The sequence below is a fragment of the Agrilus planipennis genome, unplaced genomic scaffold (assembly GCF_000699045.2).
Source record: "Agrilus planipennis isolate EAB-ADULT unplaced genomic scaffold, Apla_2.0 scaffold204, whole genome shotgun sequence".
In the NCBI taxonomy this organism is placed as follows: domain Eukaryota; kingdom Metazoa; phylum Arthropoda; class Insecta; order Coleoptera; family Buprestidae; genus Agrilus; species Agrilus planipennis.
Genome location: NW_020438921.1, coordinates 35,046 through 44,036, shown reverse-complemented (window position 1 = coordinate 44,036; position 8,991 = coordinate 35,046). Strand labels below are relative to the sequence as shown.

The following is an 8,991-nucleotide window of genomic DNA, read 5'->3' as shown; positions in this document are numbered from 1 at the left end:
AATTATTTCGTTTCTTAATTATTACAATTAAATTTTCAATATCAACTAAAATACCTAGTAAATTTACTTCTGCTGGAATTTTATTTTTACAAATTGGGGTCCCAATTGTAATTTTCGCTTATGAAGCAATGGACTAGTGGAATAAATTCTAAATATCGCTTTAATACTTAGGTAAATTTTCCTTCTTCATTTTCTCCGTGTATTTTCCTTGGGAGAATATAAAATATCTAATTTTAACTGTTTCGGTAAAATCCAGACTGGACAATTTAGTTGATATTACTTTTTCTGATAGGTTATTTCCTTCTAATTCGTGACCTATTTTAACAGCAATAAATGCAAGAAACATTAAGAAAGCGTGCGGCACGCGCATGTCGTTTATCATCACTTAGGGATGAGTTACAAATATAGAAGAGTGATACTTATATTATCGGTTAGCTCCCTACCCATGCTTGCGCACTGGCCATTTGAAAAGACGCGGATTGGAAAGAAAACAACGAGACTCGAAAGCTGCTAAATTCTTGGAATTTTGTGAGCGCAAAAATTCGAGAATTGGAAATTCCAAGAAAATTGCGAAATTGTTTAATTGAATATTTCGCGGCACCCTTATGACGGCACTGCGACGCTCCGGGGAGCCGCGGCGCACACATTGAGAACCACTGCAATGAACTAAATCCCCGCCATATTGCAATTTATGATCACATTTTTTTATTTCAAAATTAGGTACAAACTAAAAACTAAACAAGTTTATAATCTTTGAACCCAATAAACCAGAGATGTGAATAAACAGTCATGTTGGATGCGTCAATACTCCAAAGTCGGTAAATTAAATCTGAGTTGAACATTCGAATAATCATAACTAATATAGTCAAAATCATCTTTAAAACAATAACATTAAACATTCAGAAATTTATGCTGAAGTTGTTATCTTTTCAATGATATATCTACGGATGTTTAGCGATACCTATTAGAGCTCCTGACAACAAATCTATATATAGATATATAAGTTTATAGGAAGAACTAACGTTATTTAGCGTCAACATCTAAGAAGACAAATAACCATCAATCCAAAATTTACATATATATGATTTCGAAAGTCCTGTAATCCTTAGATGTGCTTAGATCAGAGATCTGATTTACCCTCCACAAAACTAAATCATCGTGCATGTAATCAAATATTGTCATTAATTTTATCCTAACAATTGTAGTTACTGTTCTATGCGAGATATTACGTAAAATACTGCTTCCGCTACTTTTGACGCCGTGTAACTGACCTAGCGGTGGTTAAAGAGATTGAGAATTCTTACACATTATTTAGAATTTCATAATTATTTATAACTGAAGAACGCTTGTACATCCTGTATTAGAAAGTATGTAGTCCAGAATTTTGGGCTCATTTAACACGTAGCCGCATTGAAACGACGTATTTATACTACTTTACAAGTCCAGTTAAGTCATAGGGATAAGAGGGATGACTCAAAAACCACAAAAAGTATATTCCATTGCGTATAATTGTTTATGTGACTTTCGAATGATATAGTATTTATTATTTTTTATTCAATTTATACCAGCTTTGGTTTCTCTTGTGGACACCACATTGGATTCAACCTAAATCTGTATTGCAAGAACACAAACCCACCGAGTTTATTATCGATTATTAATTTAATGGTGTGCTATAGAAAATGAATTGCTTATGAGTGCAACTATGTCACACACAAGTCAATTGATTTAATTTTGTTCTATATGTAAACAAATCGAATATGGCGTCCATATATTCCTCAGGGACGACCAAATGAAAAATAGGTGATTACGAGTTCACATAAAAATTAGGTAATAAAATGTTCTAAAAGCAAAAAGTACAATTTCGAAATCGACATTTTTCTGTTGTTTATTCGATAACAACCGAACTACGTAGTAAAAATACGTAAACTTCAATGCGGCATGTTGCTCCAAGTAACGTAAGTACCACCACACGTAAACAAAATCAATCCTGGATACATGAAGTGACCCCACCCCAGAGGTCATATTTAAAATACTCAGAGGTCTTCAGTAAACATCCAAGTACATAAGGATTTGGCCACCCCCGCTTATCGAACCGCTGCTACCGCCGATGACGACAGTGGGGCAGTAGTTGCGAGTTTAGGTCGTTACGGGGTCATTAGTCTGGAGTTGCACATTAAATTTGATATAAACTGGTATTGATTATTATGTTTATGTGTGTGAGTGTGTATGTTTGTATGTACGGTTGCGAGTGTTTTACGATTGTTAGAACAATAGGGCTACTAGGCATTTTTTAATTAATTAAAATTAACTGTATATTTGAACGAAACGTTCCCACAATAGAAATGCACAAATAAACTATTTGTTTTCAACGAAATTACGAATCTATAATGGTTATTGTTTACAAGAATTGCACGTTTTCATTTTTTTAGCTTTCTTTGGTACGCATTTATGAAATATGACAGAATAACAAAAAAAGATCGTCATTTTTTAGTTTATTCATAATATTGCTATGAAAAGTTTGTTTCTATATTTCAACCATGTGTTATCCAGACATAGAACTAAAGAGCACTTACTTCGAAGACATTCATGTTTTCTTCTCTTAAACAGTGGTAAATTTTCTTTTTTTATAATTAGTGTTAAATAATCTAGTGCCTAAAGCAAACTGAAAATTTCAAATACTAAAAATGTTTTGGTCCAAGAAAAGAATATATTTATGTTGCTTCAAATAGTTTAACTCATAAATCCACCGAATGTAATAATTTTTTATTTAGTTTTGGTCTTGTTAGTTTGGTCTTGCTCTTGCTAGTATAAAGACACACTATTGTCACCTGGTTTTATTATTATTAATGTACTTATTTAATGGATATGAATTGAAAATAACAATAATCCTTAATTTCAACGCCTTATAAATTATATGTAGATCTCCTACTTTACCTTACATCTACAAGGAGATTGAATATAATTATAAGCTAAAATAAAGCGAAGGTGAGCGAAATTTAGTGAATAGCAATTGTAGAGATTGCTGTTGATTCATTAAATATTAAAGTTTTACGAATTAAATTTAAAACAACTTTAATCATTGTAAATAAGAATAGTATGTTATGGAAAATATCATTGTTATTTTCAATTCAATTCCATTAAATAAGTACATTAAATGTGAATATCCGTATAAATGACGCTTTTGGTTCATGCAATTTCACTTATAATTAAAAACAGAAAACAGCGTAAATTTCAGTTACAAATTATTTATTTATTGAATTTTTTCATCTGAAGACTAAAAAACGTGCATTACTTCAAGTTCTATTTGTTCGGTGTTACAAGGACATTTCTTAGTTATGTTATTTTTGGTATAATTCTTAGGTTTATTAGTATATTCATCTCCTTTCATTTGTATATTTTGTAAATAGATGTTCTTCCCTGGTCGTAAATGCAATTCTTACGACTAGCTAAACTAAGTTTATTATCTGGTTTGCCCAGACATCATTTCTCGGAGGGTTGGTACTTGATTGGGTAATTTCACCGCCAGATGTACTTTCAGGTATAATTCATTTCTACTTTTTCCATCATTATCGTGGGGATGGAGTAAGTTATAAATGAGTGTTCTTGTAAGATTTTAAGCAGATCCAAATCTCATTCCAATCAATCAATTTAAAACCAAAATATTAACCAAATTAACCGAAAAACAAGTTATTCCTTGTGATTTGTGTATCATATCACTAACCGACATTGTATATATTGTGTATTGTGTAAATAAAATTGTATATAAAAAAAATCTACAGTCCATTACTTCTTCGAAGTGATTTCACCAAATTAGTAAATCGGCGGGATACCGCCATATCGAACACTATTAAAAAATTATTGAAAAAACAGAAGCAGGCAGTCAGTTTATTTAAAATTACCAACCTCTTGTTAAAACTATTTTAAATTCTTTAGTTAATAACTAACATAGTGAATTAATTTTTTGAATTAATTTTACCCACTACAGATAACTTCAAATTGAAAAAGAAAAAAAAACGGGCTCCTGGTTTTACGTACCAGTACTCCACACACCAGAGTACTGGTGCGTAAAACCATGAGCCTGGCGAGTGAGTGAAAGCAACAACAATTTTTCCCCATTAAGGTTGAGGTAATTTGTAGTGGGTAAAATATTAATTCACTAATGCACTAAATATGTTTCGACTTTTTGCAATAATCCTTAATTTCTACGCTTTTCTTTTTAGTAAACTGTCGCTTTTGAAAATTACAACGAATTTTTTTATCGAAGTAATTTGTCAGGAAATGACTAATTATTTTTGATGGTGTAATTATAACAGTTACCTATTACCCGAGATAAAAGTGTTCAGTCTTTCAGAGTCTCTGAAAGCGAGACTCGAGTCTCCGTCTCTCATCGAGTCTCTCTGGTGTCGCTGGGAGAGACTGTCGAGAGACTGTTAAAAAAACTGTTTAGCGTCTCTGAACGAGAGACTCGAGTCGCTCATAGAGAGTTTATCATTTCGTTTAGCGTCTCTGAACGAGAGACTCGAGTCGCTCATAGAGAGATTATCATTTCGTATCCAGTCTCTGAACGAGAGACTCGAATCTCTGAACGAGAGACTCGAATCTCTGAACGAGAGACTCGAATCTCTGAACGAGAGACTCGAATCTCTCAATAAGTGGTGTCTCGATAGACATGGTAAAAGTTCAACATATTCCAGAGATTCCGGTCTTTCTACGAGAGACTCAAGTCTCTCAATTTTTCAGTTTTATTCATTCAATCTGTCTTTGAGAGACTGGAATCTATGAATTAACAATTTTATCGTTCAAGTCTCTTATATAGAAACTGTGAGAGATCCATAAAAACACCTAGGCAATAACTGAGACTGTGAGAGACGCTCTCAGAGACGCTGAAAGACTCTGAGAGACTGAAGAGACTGAAAATTTTTGTCTAGGGTACGATATACAAAATTAATAAAAAAAAAATGCCGGTCAAAATGGTCATTGAATCGGTCAATAAGCAAATTATTTTTTCTGCATTTCTGTACGAAATAATGTGCTAATTGTAAGTTATCGTCTACACTATACGTTTTTACTAAGCGTTTCGCCGCGACTGATTATAACGAGAATCCGCGCCAATCTCTATCTCTCTGATTGAGGTGCCAAACAATGTCAACGCAACTTATGTTATCCAGGATCGTCTCTTATAAACTTACACCCCCAAGTTCGCCTGTGTTTTCCACCAGGAGTCATTCATTCCTCAGTTATTCGACTCGCAGCCGCTTCAGCTTTATTACTGCATTCTCAATCAAGCAGTTCGAAAGGTAAAACGCGTACCTAACAACGTAAACTACACAAAATACACGTATTACGCATATACATACAACTGACTCGCGTTTCTGATAAGCTCCTGCCAGTGTTATCAGTATCGACAAAGTGCGATAAGATTACTTACTCTCGCCGCTTACAATTTCTTATTTTAACAAACAGGTCTTTATGAATAATTGTTTGTAAAAATATGCATGTGCGTGTGTTTTTTGTAGTTGCTAGTTGACTGTAGAGTCAGTCGGAAGGTGTTGTTCCATTGATTTTACATTTCCAAGTTTTATTAGTAATTGTTGTTTGTTTCGTTGGATGTGTGTGTCGAGAGGAAGTTTTTGTTTGCTACCAGTACCTGGCAATAAAATCGATTCGGAGGGGAAATTTGATCGGCGGTGGCATTGAAAAGAATCAGGTGACTTTTTGTAATATAACACCAAGAATTCATTTTATTATCAAGGTGTAACTAAATTTTTAAATATTTAAGTTGTCTATCTGCACCAGCGAAAATAGTCAGAAGACAAATCATTTTTGCAGCTTACACATATTTAATTAATATTGAACTGAATGTCTATAATATCAAAATATCTGTTCAAATATTTTTCTTTTAATTTCATTTTTGCTTATTGGTAAAAGACCGTTACTCCGCTGCGATCAGGTGAAAATTATTAGCCCAGATAAAAGAAGTATAAAACTGAAGTTTGTTTTGGGTTTTTTTTCCAAATAACAACAAAATAATAGGGTATTTTTATTCAAAATATATTTTTTTGTTTTTGAAAGATGTTAAAAATTCTGTGCGTAGAAATGAGGAAGTATTAGAAAAGGGTAACAGAGCTACAAAGATTAATAAGAAATTGACGGGATGGGTTGGAAGGCATTTCTCAGATATGACGAGCTAGTTAGATATATATACCACAGAAGCAGATACAGGAGTTAAGAGAGGAAGAGGTAGACTAGAGGTAGAATTAAGGCTGAAGATATTGTAAGAATAAAGTTTCATCTTTACCTACTAATTGTAAGAAAACCAGCAACGGTGCACAACTTAATTCAAAAATACCCACAATTAAAAAACCTGCGAGTCATTAGGTCCCAAAGAGGACAGCGGCAGGTTAAAAATTTTTTTGTCTGTCTGTTTATATCTTTCAAACGGTTAAAGGTAGCCATCTACTTCTTTTAATTATTTATTGGTTACAGCGATTGTATTTATTATAAATAGCTACTCCTAGTTAGTTTTAAGCAACTGATGTCGCTGGTAAAAGCTACATGCACAAATAGTCTTGAATTCTAGTTGAAGAGACTCGTGTAAAGTTAAAACTTACAGAAACTATAAGTTATAATATCTAATAAGTTTATAAGCCCTTATAATGTTTTCATCATGCATTAATATAAACTGTTAGATCATCTAAAAGAAGGGAAATTTTTAGATAAAATAATAATAAAATAGACAATTTCACTTAACAAAACACTAGCAAATGATCAAGTATTAGAGTTCGGCAACAACCCTCTCCTAGACCCTAAGCTAAGTCCTACTAACCTATCTCGCTTATTTCTTATTGACTTCCATAGAGTCCTCTGTTTTCCTATTCTTTCTACTACCTCTTCATTTCTAACTTTCTCTATCCACGGTATCCTCATCGTTCGTTTGTAACACTACATTTCGAACGCTTTTAACCTTTTTCTTCCGCAGCACCCACTGTCCATGTTTCGCACCCGTACAGCGCCGCACTACAAACATACACATTTAACAATATTTTTCGAATTTGTTTCCATAGAAATAAAAACTTCCTAGATACCTAAAACCAGTCAATTCTTCCAATTTTCGTCTCCTATCTTTATATTTATGTAAGCATACTAATCTTTTGCCCCTGTATATCTATCCGTACAGTTGCACTTTCTTTAATGATGTTGATCGCGTCTTCAATGTATAGATTAAAAAGTAGCGGTAACAGTGTGCATCCCTGCCTGTCTCCCTTCCTAATATTTAGTTTCCTACGTTGTAGCCTCAGCTCTATAACTGTCTGTTGCTCTTACAAACTAAGTAACACTCTTCTATCTCTGTAACTGATCCCTACATTTTTAAGTATATTTAACATCTTGCCCCTTTTAACATTATTTCAAAGCTGTTTCTAAATGTACAAATTCTATGTACTCTTGAGATATTTATATATCTTTATTTGTAAGTGGGTATACGTATAATATAACATTCTACAATAAATTCTAACTATTTTTACAACTTCTAGCCCAAAAAGTAAGATTTAATTTGTTAAAATGTAGAGCTTTCAAAAAATGATCCGAGTATCATTTTACAACGATTATTATTTAATTCTTTTTAAAATAAGTAAAATACTTAATATTGTTAGTTAATCTCAAGAAACTGGTTTAAATAAACATCAGGTATTGTAGATTTGAAAAATTTTAGAGTAAAACGTACAAAAATGTATAATAGGTATCCACTTATTAGTTCCTAAATAAGGACTTTCAGAGCTTTAGAAAGAGACGATCCGTATTTACTATTTATCTAGCTCACATATATTTTAGACTGACGAACAATAGTCAGGTGAGTCAGTTTACCAAGTAACTTATATGTGCTTTATGTTCTGTCGTAATAAGTATTAGCAAACAATAATTGTAGCAAGGTATGCGTATTGTACATAAAATGATAATGTCGTTTAAAGCTTCATGCTGACAAATTCATAACTACTTATGCATCATGTAAATACATACTAACTTTATTCGAAACACATGTAATAACTTTCTTTTTGAATTTTTCATCCGCTATTTATAGTTTCGTATTTTTCAAAAACTGGAGAAACCTACATTTTCAACAATTTGTAAACAGTAATCTAGTCTAGGTCTACCTCTACTCCTCTTGGTCTACCTCTTCTCCTCTTAACTCTTGTTCCTGCTTCAAATATGTATTTTTTATCGTTCTCAAATGCTTCTACCCTTTTATGCAGCACCCATCGTTTAAGATTTACACCCTTACAAACCTATACTCCAGATACGATATAATAATTTAGTAATACCTTTTAGAATTTTCAAAGTGAAAAATTTCGAGTACAAAAGTGATTTATTTTTGTTAAAAACAGTTCGATTTTGCGCTATTCTTTGTTTTATATTTCTACCGCTCTTTCCGTTCTAACATCTGCGAATATTGAATTGAAATTGAACTATCGTTTCCTGTATATTTTTATATTACTTCTATGGTGAATTTAATTAATCACTGTAAAGAATGAAAGCAACCAGTAAATGCTTTTTGTTATTAACAGAAATAGAAATGCAAAGATAGCTATACCTATTGAGAAGGATTTTATCATCATAATCATCATTAGAGGGTTGTCAGTCCTAAGAGTGGTTGAACACTCATCATCTCCACTCTTTCATATCCTGAGCTAATCTTCGTATTTTCCTAAAACTATAACATATCCCACATCGTTAACTATTTATGAACGGTAATATAATCTAGGTCCACCTCCATTTCTCTTAACTCCTGTTTCTGCTTATATGTCCCTAACTATGATGCATGAGAAGGTGCACTAACAACCCATCTAGCCTATTTATTATTGACTTCGATAGAGTCGTGTGTTTTCCTATTCTTTCCAATACCTCTTCATTTCTAACCTTTTCTACCCACGATATCCTCATCATCCGCCTATAACACCACATTTCGAACGCTTCTAACCTTTTCTTTTCCGCCGC

The 8,991-nt window shown here is 32.8% G+C and overlaps 2 protein-coding genes across 3 annotated transcripts in view; one reads left to right on the top strand and one right to left on the bottom strand.

Annotated features, from left to right (window-relative positions):
* The window catches only part of LOC108741475 (E3 ubiquitin-protein ligase MYCBP2), a 238,858-nt gene that overhangs the window by 205,136 nt on the left and 24,731 nt on the right, over nucleotides 1-8,991 (bottom strand). The gene's annotated exons all lie outside the window — the stretch shown is intronic.
* LOC108741477 overlaps nucleotides 1-8,991 on the top strand; it is a 24,058-nt gene that overhangs the window by 7,803 nt on the left and 7,264 nt on the right. Inside the window, exon 1 of one of the 2 annotated variants that reach the window (XM_018476300.2) lies at nucleotides 5,423-5,707. The exons of the other annotated variant lie outside the window; for it this stretch is intronic. The gene's annotated coding sequence lies outside the window, so the exon portion shown is untranslated. Of the gene's footprint in view, nucleotides 1-5,422; nucleotides 5,708-8,991 lie in introns of those variants that run through there. 2 annotated transcript variants of the gene reach the window in all.